At 39.7% G+C, this 22,864-nt stretch overlaps 1 protein-coding gene across 1 annotated transcript in view; it reads left to right on the forward strand.

The window, feature by feature from the left end:
- HSD17B12 (hydroxysteroid 17-beta dehydrogenase 12) overlaps window positions 1-22,864 on the forward strand; it is a 178,894-nt gene that overhangs the window by 419 nt on the left and 155,611 nt on the right. The window lies entirely within an intron of this gene.

Below are 22,864 nucleotides of genomic sequence, written 5' to 3' on the forward strand. Positions count from 1 at the left end.
CCATTCTGAGACTCCTGCGTCCCGCATACCTGCCTGTCCCCTAAGCCATTTTCTGGCTTGCTTAGACTTGTAGAGTTTTTAAATACTAAATACATTGCTGGCTTAAGTCAGCGAATCTGAAGTGCCACTTGGTGGGCGCGGGAGAAATCTGGCCTGAACTCCCTGGGGCTTGTGTCCTTAAAGCCGTTCCGGGTTAACGGAGTTAGTCGCCTTGCTGCTTGCTTCCTCAGTCGCACTCTACCCACCTTGGCTCGCCCCTTATGAGTGTTTTTAAAACAAAGTCTTTGTCTTGAATACTGGCCCTGTGCTCAGGATGAAAAGCATTCTGTTGCCTTTTGGGGGGCGAGGGTGGAGGAAGAGGACACAGAATTTCAGAAGACTTTCTGCTCTTTGGAACCTTGGATTCGGCCTAGTTCATGTAATTTACCAAAAAAATTTGGTTAACTGTTCTGGAGTCCTAATGAGTAGCAAGAATTATTGCTTCTGCAAAACGGTAACTCTTCATGTAGAAATCGGAAATACTTTCTGCAGAAGGACATTTGCAGGAAAAAGTATTCCCAGAAAGAGTGAGCTAAACAAACAGGTCTTGTTCCATCTAGTCGGGGGATTTTGAAGATGGAGGAGAAAGGTCAGATTGGAGAAGTTGGGAAACATCTGAGGAAAGTTTTGCGCTTACAGTTTTTCTTTTTCTGCCTTTTTTGCTGATTTTCTTTCCTTATTTTTTGTTTCTTTTAGCTTTTTTTTTTAAAAACCGAGTGATATGCCGTTCTCCGATGTGATTATTCATTCTGCTGTTTTATAATTGAATGTTCACTTCACAAAGCATTTTATTGAATTTTGGGGTAGTTAGGGGTTGCTTTCAGACTAGGCTCAAATAATGTACACAAATAATGTTACTCCATATTCTTAACTTTATTCACTCAAAAACATTTCAACAACTTAGTAGGAAAAACATAATAAATTAACATTTTGGAACAGCAACAAAAGGAGAAAATATCTCAAGTAGGAATGAATATGTGAAGCAGCTATTAACATAATACATATTTTAAAAAGTCACTTAATTGTTTTTTGATCGTTGAAAAAGCAAGTGAAGTGCTCAGCTTGATTATAATCAAGATTGTAATTTCACGGTTGATAAGCCCAAATTCCTGGTTGTCATGTTTGGAAAACTTGCTTGTTGACTCTTTTTTTTTTTAAAGGAAGGTTTTATTTATTTATTTAGGCTGTGTTGGGTCTTCGTTGCTGTGCGCGGGCTTTCTCTAGCTGTGGTGAGCGGGGCTACTCTTTGTTGCGGTGCGCAGCCTTCTCATTGCTGGGGCTTCTCTTGTTGCGGAGCACGGGCTCCAGGTGTGCGGGCTTCAGTAGTTGTGGCACATGGGCTTAGCTGCTCCGACGCATGTGGGATCTTCCCGCACCAGGGCTCGAACCCATGTCCTCTGCATTGGCAGGCGGATTCTTAACCACTGCGCCACCAAGGAAGTCCACTTGTTGACTTTTGAACAAGACCCTAGTGCCTTAGGAAATTATATATCAAGATGAATAAGTTTTGTAATATGTAAGCAAAGACTTATGGTAAAAACTTTTTTTTTTCAACTATCTAAAATTGACCATAGTGGCTAATAACTCAAAGGGACCAAGTCATCTGTATATGAATCCATAGTAAAAAGCCAAGTGATATGACATTGTCATTTCATAAGTATTATTTATATTGAAAAGATTTGGCCCCAGAGGAAGGATGTTTGATAAATTAAGGGCAATGTTTAAAAGATTTGGAAATGAAATTTGAACTAGAACACTGGGATATAACAGGGAGGATCATAGTATCATAAAGTGAAATGTTATCCAGTTCACTTGTTGGGAAAACTGTCTTTTTTAAGTACTTAAGTAGAAAAAATAATGAAGTTGTAATTTTTAACATTACTTACATGTGGTGGCCTGGATCTTAAAAGTAAATACGTCTTCCTTTATGTCTCCAAATTCAGGGAATCTTTGAAAAACAAAGAAAAACTGAAATAATTTGAAAAACAAACCAGCAGAGATGACATTTGAATAATTAGGGTTAAATTGTGATTAAAAATAGGTAATTTGTTCAACCAGTTATTAGTGTAACTAACCAGGCAAGGGCTCGTGTGCCTGTGGTGCTGAAAGCCAAACTCTGACAGTAAGTGTTTGCAGCAAAGTAAGGGTTTATTTGCAGGGCACCAAGCAGGGGAGTGGGAGACAAGCCTCAGATCCACTTCAACTTGGTCTTTGAGTTTAAGGTTCTGTTTTTTTTTTTTTTTTTTTTTTTTTACGGGAAAGAACAAAGAGGCTGGGGTTAATTATCATCTAGGGACATTTCTGTAACATTTCCTAATCATAGTTTTGGGAGTGAGGGTGTCTCTGGTTTATGATTCCCAGGCCAGGTGGTCCACGGCTCAGGGGTCTGTGAGCTCATCTTGTAGTGGAGAAACAGCCTGAGTTTATACGTTGATGATGTTATTGACAACAGCAGTTTTAGTACATTAATGATGTTATATGGACAGTGGCAGTTTCAGTCATCTGACTCTGGTTGATTAGTGTTCAGTTAGCACAGGATTGAGGTCAGAGGGGACCAGAGAAGGAATAAAGTTTTGGGTAGAGAGATTAATCATAAACTCAATAAGGGAACTCGGTTTTTTTTTTTTTTTAAACATCTTTATTGAAGTATAATTGCCTTACAATGGTGTGTTAGCTTCTGCTTTATGACAAAGTGAATCAGTTATACATATACAATATGTTCCCATTTCTCTTCCCTCTTGCATCTCCCTCCCTCCCACCCTCCCCATCCCACCCCTCTAGGTGGTCACAAAGCACCAAGCTGATCTCCCTGTGCTATGCGGCTGCTTCCCACTAGCTATCTATTTTACATTTGGTAGTGTATATATGTCCATGACACTCTCTTACCCTGTCACATCTCACCCCACCCCCTCCCCATATCCTCAAGTCCATTCTCTGGTAGGTCTGTGTCTTTATTCCCATCTTGCCACTAGGGGAACTCGGTTTTAGGGCACCTTGGTGTCATTAGGGAGGCATTGCCTGGTTTCTAATACTGATGTTTATTTAACATCTTCCTCTCCATAACCAATTATTTTAAGTATTACATAATAATGTGTGTTGAGTTGGTAGTATATTTTTATACTTGTTATTCTTAAGTCTCTGTATGTGAGTATGTTTAATTTCTCCCCTTCAGATTTTAGAATCTGAGAGGCAGGGACTGTGGGTCCTCATTTTTTGTCTTTTCCCACAGTAACTGGCATATTGATCAGATATAAGCTCTTCTAGACATTTAAAAAAAAAAAAAAAAAACCTTGGAAAATCCCCAAAATACAGTTGTGCTTTGCAATCTGTAAAAATATTCCAGACCACAGATTCCTTAGTCTAGTAGGTTTTTAAGACCATCCATTACATGGCCCATCCTCTAACTTATCTCCTTCATCTTCTAATCAAGAGCTGGGTCATCCCTTCCCTAGTTCTCTCCAGTAACAGTCCCACTCAAGTGAATCATGCTGATTTCACTAGGTCCCTAGCAGGTGGGTTTAGCCAATTTAGGAGGTAAGGCTCTCTTGCCTGCCATTGTCATGTGACACTTTCTGTATCTCTTCCGAGAACAAAGAGATCCTGTGAAAGTGGAGCTTCAAGTTGTTTGAAGGTCCCTGTAGCAAGTAATGAAAAGAAGATTGCTAACAAAGGTGGTCAGTTTGTGCTAAGAAGAGAATAGTCCTTGCTGTGGAGCAACAGAGAATGTAATCTGTAGAATTTGGTTTGAGCGTAGACACATTTTGCATTTATTTGAGCAAGTTTCCATCATTGGAGTTCATCTAAAATGATTGATGTAGAAATAAAGTGGGGACTTCCCTGGTGGCGTAGTGGTTAAGAATCCGCCTGCCAATGCAGGGGACACGGGTTCAAGCCCTGGTCCGGGAAGATCCCACATGCCGTGGAGCAACTAAGCCCGTACGCCACAACTGCTGAGCCTGTGCTCTAGAGCCCGTGAGCCACAACTACTGAGCCCACATGCTGCAACTACTGAAGCCGGCACACTTAGAGCCCGTGCTCTGCAACAAAGAGAAACCACCGCAATGAGAAGCCTGTGCTCCGCAACAAAGAGTAGCCCCTGCTCGCCACAACTAGAGAAAGCCCGTGCACAGCAACGAAGACCCAATGCAGCCAGATAAATAAATAATCTTTAAAAAAAATAAAAAAATAAAAATAAAGTGGAGGTGATAGGTGCAAAGACAAGGTAATTATACTTCCAAACCACTGATATTTTATCCTTTAAACTTGAGACAGCACTCTGAGCTCTTAGTTTCTAAAGGAGAGGATATAGCTCCAGGCAGCAAAGAATGAAGGATCCACTAATCAGTTAATGAGTTAGATTTTTAATATAGCTTTATTGAGATATAACTCATAGACCATACAATTTACCCATTTTAAAGTGTACAATTCAAGGTTTTTATTATATTCACAGGGTTGCACAACCATCATTATAACCTAATTTTAGAGCATTTTCATCTTCCTTAAAAGAAACCCTGTACCTATTAGCTGTCACTCCCTCATTCCCACCCCCTCGAGCCCTATTCTTTCTGTCTATATACATTTCCCTATTCTGGATATTTCATGGAAATGGAATGAGATAATGTGAAGTTTTTGGTGGCTGGCTTCTTTGATTTAGCACAGTGTTTTCAAGGTTCCTTCATGTTGTGGCAAGTTTCAGTGGCTTCATTTTTTTTTTTTTTAATTGCTGAATAATATTCCATTCTGTGGGGAAGAAAATCCAAAAAAGAGGGAATATATGTATATGTATAGCTGATTCACTTTTCTATACAGCAGAAATGAACACATTATAAAGCAAACTATACTCCAATAAAAATTAATTAAATAAAAAAAGGAAAACTAATGAAATCCATATAAAGTATGAAGTTTAACAACAACAACAAAAAATATTCCATTCTGTGGAGTGAGTTAGATTTTGCAAAGGGTCTTCTCCTCTGTATTTTGCCCTCTGCACATCTGCATTAGCAGATCCCTGAGATTTTCCAAAGCTGATGGAACTCATTTGGCTCTGTAGTATTGCAAGGTTTTCCTAATTCAGTAGACAATGAGGACTTAAAAAGGGTATGGGGTGTTGGGGTTCTCCTGTGGAAAAGCCATTCGTCAAAGCTGGCTCTGCTTAGCCAAGCTCCAAGAATCAAAGGGTTCTCAAAATCAGGTGTGGTACATAATTACTGTTTTTACATCAGACAGCTGTGCAGGATTAGTCTAGTTACCTCAAACTGTTGAAGGCTACTTGAGTGACCAGGGCCCACTGACAGTGGGTCCCTTTCTTTAACTAGGTTTTGAGGTATTACATGATTATGTATGTACATATGTATGTATGAAATGTTATTTAACTTGGCAAGTCCAGAAGAAATATTACTATCACTTATTGAATGCTTGAAGTGTTCCAGGCACTTCACATAGATTATCATTAATTTCTCTTTGAGTTGTGCTCCAAAATCCCCAGTGTACAGAGAAGGAAACAGGGGCTTAGGTAAATGACTTCTTCTGTGGTTTCATAGCTGGTGAGTTACAGGATCAGGATGCAAAGCCAAGTTGTCCGTTATGCAACATCTACATGCTGTGTGTGGTGGGGATTGGCTTACAGACTACATGGATACTTGGGGTGGATTCCTTTATACCTTAGGAACTTTATTGCTTTTTGATTTAAGGCACACTTTCAAATCTGGACATGCTTGGTAATTCTGGAAGCATTTCAGGATAAGTAGCACATTTTAGAATCAAGTAGCTCGGGATTTTCTTCAGATTTGTAACCATGAACACATTGGAAAGGCACTCAAGGTGCTTAACAAAGCGAAGGGTTTGACTGGCATCAGTACCTGACCTTGAATGCTGTTTTCTGTTTATCAGTCTGGCATTCTCAAATGGATTTAGTGATTCTCCGGAGGTCCAGCTTGGTTAGTGTAATATGCTCCCTGTTGACATTCTGGTAGACCTGTTCTTGCTGGTGAGTTTGTTTTTGATGTTGATCACAGTGTTTTTTAAAAAAGCTGTTTTTTTTTTTGGTTTGGTTGTTTGTTTTGTTTTTTTAAAGCAGGGCAGGTGGTGGAGGGCAGAGAAACAGATGAACTTAGTCATAAAAGTTCTTGAAGATATTTATTAATTCTTCACTTCATCTCTGAAAAGGGAGTCCATAGGCCTAAATGGAACAAAGTCTCCAGATTGGAGTTAGCAGCGGCAACCTTAAAGCACTAGGGCTAGAGCTGTGTAAGAGGAAACAGATGGAACTGGAGGATCGGCCCTAAAAGCATGCCCTGGTCTTATTTGGAGGAAAAACCAAAGAGGATGGTTTCCTGGAATTAGAAATTCAGCCTCCTTACTCTGAGCTGTTCCCTCCAACCTCACACCAGCCTCCATTGTCTCCTGCTCCCTTTTTTTTTTTTTTTTTTCTGTTCTTCCTCTTCCTTTCTGTGCAATAATAAGTTTCCTATTTAAGGGTCAAACCTGAGACCTCAGAGACTCAAATCTAGACTTGGATTCTAGCTCCTCCAGTTTAAACTAGAGTGTAACATTGAGTAAGGTAGTAAACATCTGTGAGCCTCACTTTCCTCATCTACAAAATCGGGATAATACTGGAGCCTGTTTCATAGGATTGTTGTGAAGGGTAAATGAAAATACTTATTCTGTGTAAAATAGGTGGTGCAGTGCCTAGTACATAAATGCTTAATAACGTATTAGTAATATTATTAGCCTTTGTAGCATTATATATTAATCACTTGAGCTAATTGACAAGATAAGGCTTAGTAAGAAAAGGTTATTAGCTGGCTGACTGCATCTTCAGCAAACAGATTACCTTTGCTACTCAACTGAGACTGTTGAGCTTCGAAACTAATTTTCTGTTTGTTTTTGTTGGTTGAGGATAATTTTCAGTTTCAGAAAAAAGTTATTGAAAGATTTAGTTAGTGAGCAGAGTACATTGGTAAGTGGGTTTGAATAGATCAATTCCATTGCCTTTAAAGCCATTTGTAGATAAGGATAAGTTAAAAGAAATTTTATTTAATAGTGTGTCTTAGTTCGTTTAGGCTGCTATAACAAAAATAGTCCAGGCTAGGTGGCTTAAACAACAAACATTTCTCACAGTTCTGGAGGCTGGGAAGTCAGATCAAGGTGCTGGCAGATTCGGTGTCTGATGAGGAACTGCTTCCTAGTTTATAGATAGCTGTCTTCTTTTTCTGTCTTCACATGACAGAAGGGGCCAGGGAGCTCTCTGGGGTGTCTTATAAGGGCACTGATGCCATTTGTTAGGGCTCCACCCTCATGACCCAATCACCTCCCAAAGACCCCACCTCCTAATACCATTATATTGAGGGGGTTAGGATTTCAGTATATACATTTTGTTTCTAGCATATGAATTCAGTCTGTAGCACAGATCCTTTATTCCATTTCTCTCCTGCTCATCTTTCCTGAACATAAAAATATTAAAATATAGCAATTTGTGTCTCTGCCTTCTGGGATAGATTACGATTAAGGCTAGGAGGCAGGGAGGGTGAAGCCTTCACCATCTTGGTGGAGAGTGTGATCCAACACTGTTCATTTGTCCACCCACCATCCACATCCTCCTGAGGCTGGCCATGGACCTTGTAACAGACCAGTGGGATGGCAAACAGGAATCAGGAACAAACTGCCCTGTTAAGTGGTGGAAAGCAGACACACTTGGTTCTATGGGAGCTTGTGAAAGAAGGTCAGAGTGATGACTGAGCTGAGATCTGAAGGGAAGTGAAGAGTAGCAGACAGAGCAGAGGGACCAGCAGGTGCTAGGCTCCTGAGGTGGGAAAGAGCAGGGTCCCCTTAAAACAAGGCCTGAGCGCTTGGAGCCAAGAAAGGGTAGGCATGATGTAAGATGGGAGTGGAGAGGGGCTCAGGGGCCAGTGAGCAGGGCTGTTTAAGAACATGGAAGACAATTGTGGGGATTTTAAGCAGAAGAGTAATGCTGAGTTGCAACTTTATTGTTTTAAGTAAATTTATTTATTTATTTATTTTTGGCTGCGTTGGGTTTTCGTTGCTGCGAGTGGGCTTTCTCTCGTTGTGGAGAGAGGGTTCTACTCTTCGTTGTGGTGCGTGGGCTTCTCATTTTGGTGGCTTCTCTTGTGGAGCTTGGGCTCTGGGTGCTCAGGCTTCAGTACTTGTGGCACTCGGGCTCAGTAGTTGTGGCTCGTGGGCTCTAGAGCACAGGCTCAGTAGTTGTCGTGCACAGGCTTAGTTGCTCCGTGGCACGTGGGATCTTCCCGGACCAGGGCTCGAACCTGTGTCGCCTGCATTAGCAGGTGGATTCTTAACCACTGCGCCACCAGGGAAGCCCTGAGTTGCAACTTTAAACAGAAGTTTTTGCTTCTGTGATCTTTCTGAAGCTGTTGCATTGTCACAGAGGTAGAGAAGAGCAGATTATTCACATAATCTCAGTTAAAATTGCCTTTAAAAATGCAAATTCATACTTTATAGTAAGGGAGGCCATTTTTGTGCACTTTCTGGTTATCATCTTTCAAAGACTATTTCTCCCTGGGGGAAAATCTAATCACTGTGGTATGGGAAGTTCTACTCTTGACCAGGGACTGGATGATAACGTTGCATGAACCCTGAAACTGGGTTATTGCTTTCTCGAGGTCACTCCATAGGACCATGGTGTGATAGTTGAGAAGCCTGCCACACATCCGTCTCAGAAAGAATGCTTTGTTTTCTTATTCATTTTGTCTGGTGAAAAAACGTGTTTGCCTGGTCTCTAACTGGCAATACCAGGGAGACTATCCAGTTTCTGAAAAGTTATCCTTACCACTATTAAGTGAAGTTATTTCTACTTAAATGATCTAGTCATTGGGGGAAAGGAGGAAAGACTAGAGAACTAAAGATTTTGAACAATTACTGCCTCGCAGGAGTATGACATTGGGGAACAGTAACGCTAACGGAAGATTGGCTTTAGGGTCAGTACAGCAGGTCTGAGCTTTGCTACTTGCTAAGAAGTTTGACCTTGGAGAAAGATTGCTAACCTCTGAGCATAACTTTCTTCATCAAGTAAATGGGGCTGTTACTTTTCAGGGTTATTATGACAGCGAAATGAGATGTAAATGAGGTTCTCATGTAACATCTTATGTGTTTTTATGGATGCCAAGTAACATATATTTAAGACATCTTTATTTGTATACATTGCTCTTATTTGATGAAAAGAGATTGTTGAAACCAAGAAATGTAGTTCACTCAGCAGATAAACTATTGGAAATCTGAAGTTGTGAATAGATTGATTAGGAGGTGATTCACAGTACTCCAGGAGAATTGCTTGCTTTGTGAAAAGATTTACTAAGTGGTTCCTTGAAATATGGTCCCCATTAGTGAACCTGAGATACGATGGACTTAGAAAAATCTGGTTCTGTGCAACTTTTCAACTACATTGTAAAAACCTTGGGTCATTTTCAGCTCTTCTTCTCTCACCCACATACAGTCTATTAGGAAATCCTATTGACTTTAACTTCAAAATATCCAGTATCCAGTTCCTTCTACCACTCTGGTGTAAGCCACCAAAATCTCTTGCCTTGATTATTATAACAGCCTCCTGTCCTTCTGATTCCACCTTGGCTCCCCTATAATCAGTTCTTACAGAGCAGCCAGTGATCCTTGAAAAGTTCTAGTCAGATCATGTGATCCTTTGCTCAGATCCCTCCAATGTCTTCTCATCCTGTTTACTTATTTATTTTTTTAAAATGAATTTTTATCGGAGTATGGTTGCTTTACAATGTTATGTAAGTTTCTGCTGTACAGCAAAATGAATCAGCTATACATATACATATATCCCCTCTTTTTTGGATTTCCTTCCCATTTAAGTCACCATAGTGCATTAAGTAGAGTTCCCTGTGCTATATAGTATGTTCTCATTAGTTGTCTATTTTATACATAGCATCAATAGTGTATATACATCAATTCCAGTCTCGCATCTCATCCTGTTCAGATGAAAACCCCACTTGTCACCATCTCCCATACTGCATACTTTGCTCATGTATGACATTTCTTGTTTGTCTATCCCTGTTAGAATGGAAGCACCATGAAGACAAAGATCTGTCTCTCTTGTTCACTTACGTATCTCAAGTGCCTAGGACAGAGCCTGCACAAAATAAGTGCTAATACATAGTTGTTGAATGAATGAAAATATTCAGGTATTCCAGTGTTTTTGAGGGATAATGTATTTTTTGTGGGGAATTATCTTCTCTTTCTATTTTCTCTTATTAGTTGTAAATCTAAGAAATATTAGTGGTCTCCCCACCTCTAAAAATGAAATTATTTAGTCTGAAAACAAAATATAGATTATAACCTCAGGAAGAAGTTCTCATAGTATAGACCCTGGGACTAGACGGCCCTGAATGTCTTTGTGTCCCAGACGTGCCTGTACTTACCGCTTCTTTCTGCTTCTGTGTCCTTTTGCTTGTGCAGAGACATTCAGTAGTTTCAGTGGTTGTTGAATGTTGATCTCTCTGCCTGGAGTGCTCTTTCTTCTGTTGTTCACTCTTCCTTACTCCTCCTGTTCATGAAATTCTACCTACTTTTCAGAGTCCTGATTCTGAATGTTTATGTGCAGCTGCCCACATGGAAGCCATCATGTACTTTTGGAACTCTGATAGTGCTTGTTTTGTGCTTTTTTGTGGGCTTTTCCACACTTTACCTTTTTGGTTGTTTGTGTGTGTGTCTGTGCTTGCACTCATGACTTTGTTCTAAACTACAAGCCCCTCGAGAGTGCACAATAAATAATACGTAGTGAATGAATATATTTTCTTTGAATTATATTTTGATGGGGATGGGGTGTTTTGCTTTGCTTTTGTATTTTTTTGGTTATGTTTTACAAAATAATTTGTACACCTTTTTTCCTCTTTGTTTTAAAACCTCAAGTGACACCTAAAAAACTAGATTGAAGTTAAACCCAGACTGACTAGACAAAGACTGGTTATGGAATTATTGTAGCAGAGCTGGGATAACAGTTTTGAAAGTGTGAAATGCAGTGAGAGCAAAGAGATGTCCTTGTGTAGCATTGGTAATAAGCTAATCTTCCTTCATACTTGTGTTAGGAAATTGCTGTAGGAAATCAACCACTTTGCCAGATTTAATAAACATTTCAATATTAATGGATATATTTATTATTCATCCCCAAGTCTTTATAAAATTGTTACAAGTAGGCTTTCTTTTAGTAAGAAAGACTTTTCCAATGAAAGTTCCCGTGAAACCTTGCTAATTGGTAAGGCTGAGATGAATGAGTGAAAAAACTGAATTCTAGGATGTGTTGACCAAAATGTAGTTTTGTTATTTTAAAGGCCTGAGAAAATGAACCCACGCCTTCTAGAGCCTTCAGACTTTTTGGGGACATTGAGCTGAATTTCCTGGAAAATCTCTTTGGTAGTAAAGGCATTGAATGGTCAATGTATATACTTAATAACTGCTAGAAAGTTAACCACAGAGCATTGAATATATGCGTTGTTTGCTTCATGGAAAGAAATGAATACTGCAGTTGGTTGATAATCTACAGAAGTTTAGTCAGCCATTTTGTGAGAAACTTGAGAAAATTGAAAAATCATTAGGAGGCAGAAGAGACTAATGATAGAATAACAAAACTGGAAGGGCTGTTGGTGACCTCTTCAGTTGAACTATTAGGGAAATAAGCTGGAAGAGGTAATGACTTGCTCAAGTTCATTCATCCAGTTAGAGATTGTTTAGGCAAGAGGGTCAGTGGCAAAGAGCAGAAAATGGGGGTTGCATCGGTGGTCGGTTGATTAAAAGCAGTGGTAGGAGTGATGAGCGGCAGGCTCTGACAGCAGAATAGAAGAGTCTTGTCAGGGGTGAATTAAGAGAGGAAAACTGGTGAGGAGGACAGGCAGAGGTGATGAGTGCTAACAGTAAGGATGCTGGCAGAACTGAACTTCATCCCATTTCCGCAACTGGTATGGGGCGAAAAGCCTTCTCTGTGCAAGAGCCTGAACTCTCGAAGAAATGACACACATCTCTGTAGCCCCGAGGGTACCATGTTTCCTACTCTTGGTACACTCCTACATGGATGTTAAGACCCGGGGACTTTCTCACTATGTATAGTGCTACAAGCCAAGTGGGTCGATCCAATGTCTCTTATCTATAGTCTTGGCTGTGCCTGTAGCCCTAACTACAGATGATGTTGATGACACTAAATTGCCAAGGAAATACTGTATAGTTTTTAGGATTGCTTCTCAAGGTGGCCAGCAAAGGGTGCAGTATCCTTTAGAAGTTTAAATTCCAGTTTTAGAGTTCCCTTAACCTTCCTCGTATGTAGAAATCTCATTCTCCAGATTGGTTTTACTGTAATGCCGGCAGTAACTGCTCACCACCAAGCTCACTTCCAGTAGAAATATTGCCAAGCTTGCTTTAATGATTGCTGAAACTCCCATCTTGTCACATAAACAGACTTAATAAAGTAAGCAAGCTCTCCTAATCTTGCACATTCAGTCATAATTTTGCTGTGGAACGGGGAGCAGCTTCTTATCTGTGTGTTCCAATACCTATCATTGCCTGTCATGAGAAAGGGGGGGATGATCTCTTTATAGATAATGTAAAAAAAAAACACAGGGGTTAGACAATGATGTTCACACATTCTGAATTAGAGGAGGCTGAATTCATGAAATTTTACCGTAATGTTGACATCTTAATTTACAAATTGCTTTTGCAAGTATTCTCCAATGATTGCCATTACCACCCTGTAGTTATTATTTCCACGTAATATACCAGGACCAGAGGGAGCTGCAGGGACTGGTATAGGGGTTACACAGCTAGTAAATGACACAAGAAATTGAATCCAGGTTTTCTGAGTCCGGGCTCCTGCCAAATTTCCTGCCGAAGCTCCTGATAAGGGTGATTCTAAGGCAATTTGCAGTTCCTGTCCAAGAGCTTATACGTCGGAGACTTCCTCAAATGTTGTCTGAAAGTGAAAGGTCTGTTTATGCCAGTATCCATGGGACATAAGAATCAGTTGGATGTGTTGGTTAAAAATAGAGAGTCTAGGGCTTCACTACAGACCCACTCAATCAAACTCTCTAAGAAAAGAACATGGGAAAATGTATTTTTAACAAATTAAGTTGATTCTTAAGATCATGCATTTTGGGAAACACTGGACTGGGGTCGGGCTAGCCTTAGAAGAAGGCAATGGACTATACATGCAGGCTTTTTAGCCAGATAGCTATTCTTGGTACCAGGGCTTGGTTTATAATAGTGTTAAAACTTCAAGTGATTTCTGTACTAAATATTTACATATAACTTTGACAGTTAAATAGAGATTCTATTTTAGGCTAGTTCTGTGTTTGTGCATTTGAAATAGATTAGAAAAAAAAAGAGAAAACTTGAAACTTCTCTGTGTTGCTATGCAATGAGAAGAACCACAAGCAGCACACCCAGTATTTCCCAGTCTTCACTAATTGGAGATCGGGGGTGAGGGTAGTGGGGTCAATAAGAATGGTTTTTGGTAGATGCAAATAATTGAAATTTTACTTTGCTTTTGATAAGACCATAGGAAGAATAGCTGAGGACTTTGGAAGCTTCACTATAAAGAATAGAGAGGGGCTTCCCTGGTGGCGCAGTGGTTGAGAATCTTCCTGCCAATGCAGGGGACACGGGTTCGAGCCCTGGTCTGGGAAGATCCCACATGCCGCGGAGCAACTGGGCCCATGAGCCACAACTACTGAGCCTGCGCGTCTGGAGCCTGTGCTCCGCAACCAGAGAGGCCACGATAGTGAGAGGCCCGCGCACCGCGATGAAGAGTGGCCCCTGCTCGCCGCAACTAGAGAAAGCCCTCGCGCAGAAACAAAGACCCAACACAGCTAAAAATAAATTAATAAATAAATTTATTTAAAAAAAAAAAAGAATTGAGAGAACAATATGTCCTTATTTTCTATTTGTGATTTTTTTTTTTTAGTGGCCCCATTTCTTAGTTTATATATATTACATTTATAGACAAGAACGTTTTAAGTCTGCTTTCTTTCTTTATAGATGGATTTAAAAAAGAATTATCCTTATTGTGAAATTAATATAAGTGATTCTTATTGGGCCAATAGACTGGAGAGGATGTTCTTTTTCTTTAAACAAAAAATTAAAGTCCTCCAAATGAGGAAACAGCAGCAAAATGGGCTTAGGTTTAACCAGAAGAAATTTCGATTATAGTTGGCAATCTGAATGACTTTTGTAGTGATTAAACAGTGGAATCGGGTCATTCATTCATTCAGCAGATAATCATTGTGTGCTGACTATGTGCTTGGTGTACCGCACTGGGTCTGGAAACTAGTGGTAAGCAAGAAAGCCTTGGTCGCTACCTTCTTTGTTCTAGTAGAGGACACAGATCATTACATAAGCAGCTCCGAAAAGTTTAGCAGGAGCCAGCTATGGGAACACCTCTTCAGGGGTTTAAAGGTTTCTATAAGGGGCTTCCCTGGTGGCGCAGTGGTTGAGAGTCTGCCTGCCAATGCAGGGGACACGGGTTCAAGCCCTGATCTGGGAAGATCCCACATGCTGCGGAGCAACTGGGCCCGTGAGCCACAGCTACTGAGCCTGCGCGTCTGGAGCCTGTGCCCCGCAACAAGAGAGGCCGCAACAGTGAGAGGCCCGTGCACCGCGATGAAGAGTGGCCCCCGCTCGCCGCAACTAGAGAAAGCCCTCACGCGGAAACGAAGACCCAACACAGCAAAAATAAATAAATAAATAGTAATAAAGAAAAATAATAATGAAATCTGCCATTCTGACCATTCCAAAAAAAAAAAAAAGTTTCTGTAAGAAGTCAAATTTAATCCAAGGTGTGGAAGAATAGTAGGAAGATGATGATGTTAGTAATAGTAATAAGACAAAATGTTTGTTAAAAAGCTTACCATTTACCAGATACTCTTCTAAATGCCTCAGTGAATTCATTTACTCCTCACGCACTCCAATAAGGTAGGTCCTATCCCCATCTGACTGAAAGAAAGCTAAGATAATAGAGAGGTCAAGCAGTTTGTCTGAAGGCACATGGCTAGGAAGTGGAGGAGCCCCTGGGATTGGAACTCCTGTGAACTCTGCAAACTGCGTTGATGAATGAGAAGTGGGCAGGTGGGGGGTTGGAGGACAGGGGAGTTTTTCCAGCAGAGAGAAGACTTGGCGTGAAGACCTTGAGGAAAGTGAGAGCATTCAAGAACTTTGGGCAGACAGTCCTTGAGAGGAGAGAGGCAAGAGATAAGACTTAGAGAAATGGGCAGCGGGCCAGTCCTAAAGGACCTTGAGGCTCCGTGAGGGTTTTATTTATTCTCAGGGCAGTGGGAAGTCATTGAAAGATTTTAAGCAGTAGATGTCATGATCGAGTTTGTATTTGGATCGCTTACTCTCGCATTTTGGAGAATGGATGTGGAGGGAGCCACCCAGGAGATGGGGGGGGGGACCAGCAGCAGACTGGTGATGGGTGATGGTGGCTTGGATTAAGGTCATGGGGCAGGGACTGAGCGGGGGAGTCAGACGAGAGACAGAGGTAGAAGTCCTGGGCCCTCGTCACAGGTATGTTGTGTGGGTGAATGAGGCGGCAGAGGCTGACACTGGGCACCGACCGTGGGAACCCAAAGAGAAGGAGCAGGATTTGGGAGGAAAGCAGTGATTCCCGTGTGGTTCTGGGCGGATGTCCGGCAGTCTTCCTGTAGATTAGCACTGGCCCGAGCCTGATGTTCTGAGCTCCTTACCAAAGTCCTTTGGCTCAGCAATCAATTATAGTTGTCAAAAATTATATGCTATATCTTACAGTCTATAGAAACTTTGGAGCCTCAGCATGTAATATCTTAGGACAAGGAGAACATTATTTTTGAGCTGTTTGAGTGTATCCCATGTAGCACTTGGTGGCTTAGTTTGGTAAATGTTTGCTGTTTCCTTTTTAGGCGGAAAAGCAGGGAAACACAATCAGAAGACCTGAGTTCAGAGTCCACCTTCCTTTGACATTTATTATCTGTGGAATTTTCAGTCAGCCTCTCTGTTTATTGCATCTATCAAATTATGTCTAAAAATACCCACTCTGTATATCTTCAGAGATATTGAGTCTCTGAATCGTGTCTGGAAACACTGTACAAAGCATTATGCACAAACGGGACATGGGGCCTTTTTCCCCCTTCCATTTTCAGTTAGAAACCTAGAAATAGAATTGCCCCATGAGTTGATCAGAGCCTTTGTGTGAGGTTCAAATTGCTTCAGAGATTTATTTTGGGATCTGTTGCACATTTGTCATGATCAACACCTAAGTTTCTTTTGAAATGATTATCTAATATATGTCAATTTTAGAACATACCTAAAATTTTTTTTAAACAACTTGTTGATGTAAGCTGGGTTTCTGCATGAAAAGTTAAACTAATTTAACCACAAATTATGTTAATTTTAAATAAATACTTCAACTTTATTTTTAACATATGCAATGGCTATGGTTAGGTATAATGGATTAAGGTTATAGTTAAGTTATTGGCAGTGAAGTGTCATTTCAACTCTGATGTAATTGGAAGACTCTCAAGTTTGACATAACTGTTTAAAGTTCCATTATTGTATTAGAAGCGTTATTGTAAGAGGTAATTAGAAGTTCCTGTCATTTCTTACTCGGTACCCTACTGTTTTTGTCTCAGGCTTAAAGATATTCAGAGGGTACTTTTTCTTTAGTTAAAGGTTTTCTATTCCAACCTTCATTTAAGCTAGATTCTTATGAATTATGACATTGATGACATAATGGTACTTTTTAGCTCTCCAGAGCAAAAGTATTATCTTTGATATGAGGAAATAGTTTCCGGATGTACTTTGATTCTGATTTTAAAAAATATAGCAAAGATTAGGACCATGTATAAACACCCAAATCTTCTAATAATACTTGCTTCAAAATACATTACTTCTTTGAAAATTGTGAATTACTTTTTTTTTTTTATTTGTCAATGTGTTAATGTTTCTTCAAATGGAAACATTTACTTTTCTCTCCTTTTGCATTCCTATCTTTGGGTTCTCCCAGAAGCAGATACTGAGACAGGGACTCAAGTGCAATTAGTTTGTTTGGAAGATGATCCCAAGAAACACCAGTAGGGAGGGAGACAGGGAAGGGAACACAGCCAATAAAGGGGCTATTATCAAGACCTGTGATCACCTGTAGCTAGTGTAGAACTCAAGTTTCAGAGCTACTTCACCTGCAGGGCCTGGAAGCTCAAGTATTTTATATACCAATGGCCATTAGTCACTGGTTGAGGGCTGTTGGTGGTGAGGAACACTAATTCGATAGTACTTATGTCCACTGTGCACTTGGGTGTTGCTGGCTTCAGCCCCCAGATAAAGCCCTTGGGGCGAAGAGACACATTTGGAATGTGCTGTCCAATGGTGTGGTCAGCATGGATATGGACAGGGCACTACCGGCTTAGCTCTAATTCCCATCACCATATTTGCCCTTGGTTTCATTTTCTTTAAACAAAGCAACGAATAAAGACCAAGGAAAAGGTAGGAGGAGTTATTTCCTGGAAATAATAAAAGAAATATAGTAGATTTGAAGTAGATTTGATATGTTACAATCTTTCACTGTGGGTGGGAGTTCTGCTACCTCTCCGGCTGGTTGATGGATTAGCCTGTTTTAAGTGTTTTTACACTTTTTATAAATACAGATGACTGACTAAATATTGAATGAACTTCATTAGGATTATGTTTGCATTAAGGTATGAATTAATCTCTTCCTCTCCATAATTTAGTTCTGATCTACTAAACAGGAGATGGTTGCCATATGGTCAGTACAGAGTGAGTACAGCATTTGAGGGAGTTGTGGCAGATGTGGTTGGTTGCTTGTTGACAGAATGCCAGATTTGTATAGGTATTGGACAACCATATACTTCAGAGGAGAATGGCCCTCTCCTCAGACCCAGGGGCCCAATCGTAGTTTACACTTATTTTGATGATTCCTCTCTCCTTGCTAGAGATTGGTTTAGGAATGGGCATGTAGCACAGTTCTGGCCAATGAGATGTAAGAAATCTCCTGGAGCGAGGGCTTCTGAGAAGCTTTCCTCCCCTTTCAAAAGAGGCAGAAGGAAGGGTACTGGTCTGTGAGGATGTGATGCCTGTAGCCGTCTTTGGGACCAGAGGGGACAAACTGAGGAAGGAACCAGCACACTGAGGGCTGCAGAGCAGAAAGATGGAAAGCATCTGGGTCTTTGATTCTGTCATTGAGCTGCTGAATTCACCCATTCTGGTGGTGCCTTACACTTCCTTTTGTTTTCAGATAATAAACCCCATTTTTCTTAAAGCTATTTCTGTTATTTCAGCTGAAAGCATCCTAACCTACAGATTCAGTAGAAAAGTAGGGAGATTTTCTTGTTTTGAGTAAAATTTTATAATTGATGTAAGGTCCTATAGACTTGGATAAACAATATATTGCAGTTCATTTGAATACTGAAATGGATGAAAGGAGGCCAACTTTGGTATGAGATATGATTACACGTCTCATTAAACAAATAAAGTCTCATTCCTGATTATGCTGGTCATTGAGTTCTTGGCCATATTAGGCCATTAAATTGTTTTAGTCAGGTCTACAGTTTATAAAGCCAAAGAGTATAAGTATGTGAAAACTGTCTTATTGCCAAGATTCTTTGAGAACTGTTACCAAATGATTTAGGAATATTGGGTTTTCAATTAATTTGAAGTAAATGTCATAAGATGGTCTACTTTAAGTTAGTCTAAGTAACTTTATTTTTAGGGAGTACCTAGTAATCTGAAGACTTTGACCCAGTGTAGTTCAACTGAGTTGGAAAAGGATCAGGACTGGACATGAAGAAGTGAAGGTGGGGTGGGTGCATGTTATGTGTGGGTCTGTTACTATCCTTAGAGCTTATTTCTCTCTAATTCCATTTCAAAGCCAGTAAGAAGTCAATAGTGTTCATTACCCTGGTGGTATATTCTTAGCTTTGCCATTTCCCCATATTAATGTATTATTAATATAAAAATTATGAAATCCATTTCAAATATTCCTGGTTGGGGCAACAATCGAATATAAGGTTAGAGATTCAGTGTTATTTAAATTCCCTTGTTTTTAAAGTCCAAATGGGGAAATGTGCCATCTGAGTCACTGAAAAGCTGGAACAAAGATACAGGAGCTTAGGGACATGGATTCTGCTTTGTATCTCAGATAGGGATATGGCCTTACTGATGCTGAGTTTGTTTTAAGAACCAGGAGAGCCTGATGTGTGAGTCTAAATACTATTTTAAAAAGAAGATAGAGATTGAGTTCATCTTGAATAGCAGTAATGCAAGGACCAAGTCTAAAAGGACTGTAGTACAATAAGAAATTAAGCCTCTCGGGCCTGTCAAGACTCAGGTTGGCCATGCACCATCGCTGGGGCTCAAGGGAAGCTGTGCTTCTTTGTGTGGGTGTGTCACTTCTGATAGGAGAGATTCGGTAACTTACTCAAATTTTGTCCCTTGAATGAAGGGGTGTGTGTGTGTGTTCTTTTCCTGCCTTCCTCTTTCAGAGGTGAAACACTCATGGGTTTTGGAAAGATGACTATTCTTGTGTTTAAGAAACAGGTATTATTTAAGGTAAGGTATTATTGCTGACTAGTGAAAGAATCTGATTCTCTGGTAACAGATCAAAGGCAAGTATAAGAAGACTAGGACAGCTATTATCACCAGTTTTAATTTTGTAGTCTTTATGCCTCTTTTTCTTCTGTATTTGTTGTTACATTTTTATATTACTACCATTTCTGCCCCTTATCTGGTATTGGCACCTCATATCAGGCGTACAACATATATCATGGATATTGTATCGTCTGTTCTCGGGCTGTCTCCATACTCCCATCATTAATCTTTCATTTAATTGATTCAACAAATATTTGATCATCTTCGGTGTGCCAGATACTTTGCAGTGTGCTGGGGGGGATAGCAATGAGCAAAATGGTCCAAGTGTTGGCTTTCATGGAACTTGCATTTTAATAGGGAAGGATGGACAATAAACAAACAAATAAATATTTGATAAGTCTTGCGATGAGATGTACTAAGAAGAAAAATAAAGCAAGGTAGACAATAGAGAATAACAGGAGCATGGAGAGGAAGTTTGTATCCCTGCTAGTTTTATATAGGGTAGTTAGGCAAGATTTTCTCATGAGGTGACATTTGAACTCAGACCTGAATGCAATTGCCTCTCTCCACCCCAGCCATCCTGGCCTCCTTGCTGTTCCTTGTGCATCTACAGCACAGGCTTTGTACTAGTTTATCCTTCTGCCTAGAAGACTCTTCTTATGGTTAGCCATGATTTAAATAAATGGGGAAAAGGATTGGGAGCGATCAATTGTGTTACCAGGCAGATCGAATTCTTTCTTCTGTTAGGACTGCAGAGGATTGGTCTGCCTGCCACTGAATTATGTAGAAGATCCTAGCTGGAACTTCTGGATTTCTTTGATGCGCTTAAAATAACATGAATAATTTGTTTAAATGTACATGATATTTAGAAGATGTTTCTGAAGGCTTAATACCACCCAAGTTATTCTGCCCCATTTGCTACTTTAAAAAATTAATTTGATCTATCTGTCATAAAAAACTAAGTTTTAATGTTTTGTCATTTGACCTAATAAAACGTGATTCCCTGGGTAATATCCATGGAGTTGTCCTCCATCACTTTACTTTCAACACAATAAAAGCTTAGAAAGCTTACTGATAAGTTGGAGCCTACAAACAGTTTTATTCAAAAGCAGTTTTTAAAACAACAAAAGACTGTTGTTTTCTAAGCTCCTCTGAAAGCTGTACATTTATTGACTTTATCGAGAAGTGCAGTGTTTGTGTCTCTTTGCTAATCTTTTTCCTAAGCATATTGAAACTACACCCTTATGATGGATTAGGTTTGTAAAGCAAAGGCAGCTATAAATGAACTTCTGAATAGCATCCCCTATTGGCTTATCTCTAAAATGATAATGCAAAAACCAGAAAATAAAAAAAAAACTATTTTTTCTGAGCTTATGATTTACGTCATTGCAAAAGAACTGAGTCATTCAACACCACATTCTCATGGTGATGCCTTGTTGGGACCTTAGTAGTCGTGTATATGCTTGTTGAAGAGGAGAATTTCTGTTTGCGCTTACTCTTTAGATTATTCTGTACCTGAAGTGGGTCATTTTCACCATTTTAAAAAGTCATTCTTTGCTTTCCGCCTCATCTTTTATTTATGCTTTATATAGATAGTGGTGTTTGGAATATATATTTTTTGGCTGTTAGCCAATTAGTGATTATCTTTTATAATGGTTTTCAAGGAGAACAGAGATAGGTAAAATTCAGAAATATTACTGAGACATCCTTTCTGAGAGCAGCTTTAACCTCATTTCCCACTCATACTTTTTCTGGAACCGTAGAACAGACCAAATTAGGTTTCACCAAATTTTCTTTTAGCTAACTGTGCCCTCCAGTGGAGAAAACACAGGGCAGTGAAATAGCCCAGGTAATAAGCAGCAGAGAGGAGGCGATGTAACACATCAAGAGCCAAGCTGCATAACTATTTTCTACATAAAAGAAAGAGCTTGTTTTTACCCCTCATAAGCAAGAATACTATGCATTAGCCCTCCTTTTTATGGGTTTGTTGAACGTCCAAAGAGGGATTTATCAGTAGTGCTTTGACTTCATTGCTTTATCAAAGTAGTTGATGCAACGCTTTGCCGCGTTTTGTCCCCTCCGTGATGGTGTATGCAGTTTATGAAACATCAGGCAAGTTTAGTAAGACCTGAGAGTAGGGAGTAATTGGAGTTTTCCCCCTAGAATGAGCTTAAACAATTACTTTTTTAAAAAAATTTTTAAAGAGACAGAAGAAAACCCGAAATTAATTTAGTGGATGTACACAATAAACATCTTGCTGCTGTACCTGTGCATATTTAAAGCGTTAAGAAAATTGTGAATGGACCACTACTCCCCTCTTTTCTGAACAGAAAGGGCTGCTGCCTTGTGCTCTGACTGCTGGCCTGAACGTAGTGGTCTTCTGGTGACCACAGGCTTCATCTGTGGGTATGGTGACTGCGTGTGTCTGAGCCCCTGAGAGCATTGCAGAGGCGCATGCTCAGAACACGGGTTGGTACATGTGCAGCTCTGGGCTGGGGGATGAAGCCAGCGTTAGAGGTTGCTGAATTCTGCTGCGTGATGATGGGCACATTGTGCCTGCAGCCTTCCTTTGTGTGTCTGCACTTCTAGGGTCGGAGAACTGGATCACTCAGTTGAAGGGGAAACATAAAAAGAGATTTGATGGTAGTTTTTGTGTTGGTGGAAATTTGGAGATATGTTTCACTAAAATAATTTAGTGGGTGATATCTGAGAAATAGTAAACACAGGCTTTCTTTTTCTTGACTCTCACAAAAACCTGGGCCAACTGTCCTTACAGTGAATTGTCATTTGAAATTTTCAACCTATTCAAGAAATATAAGCTTCCTTTATCTTATTTTAATGGAGTATATATTAGGTAAACTTTTTTACACATAGAGTGATTCTTAAAATTTAGGCATATGGAGGACAACTAGAAATAAAAATACATGACTTAAAAATCTTAAAAATGCAGGTTTTGGAACAAGAATCTTTGCATAGTAAACTTCAAAAGGCATAGTGACTTTCACTTGAAACATCTTTTTGCAAAACAATATAAATATCTAAAGGAGACACTGCCAAACAACTCATTTTTAAAAAAGTGTATGCGGACTTTTAGAGGGGAATTTTGAAATTTTTGAGGGAAAATTATGATATGACTGTGATTTAAGTTCTTTAAAAATTATTTACCGTTATTTTATCACTTTTTATTTTATTTATTTATAAAAATTTATTTATT

This window comes from Balaenoptera ricei, chromosome 8, assembly GCF_028023285.1.
Source record: "Balaenoptera ricei isolate mBalRic1 chromosome 8, mBalRic1.hap2, whole genome shotgun sequence".
NCBI lineage: Eukaryota > Metazoa > Chordata > Mammalia > Artiodactyla > Balaenopteridae > Balaenoptera > Balaenoptera ricei.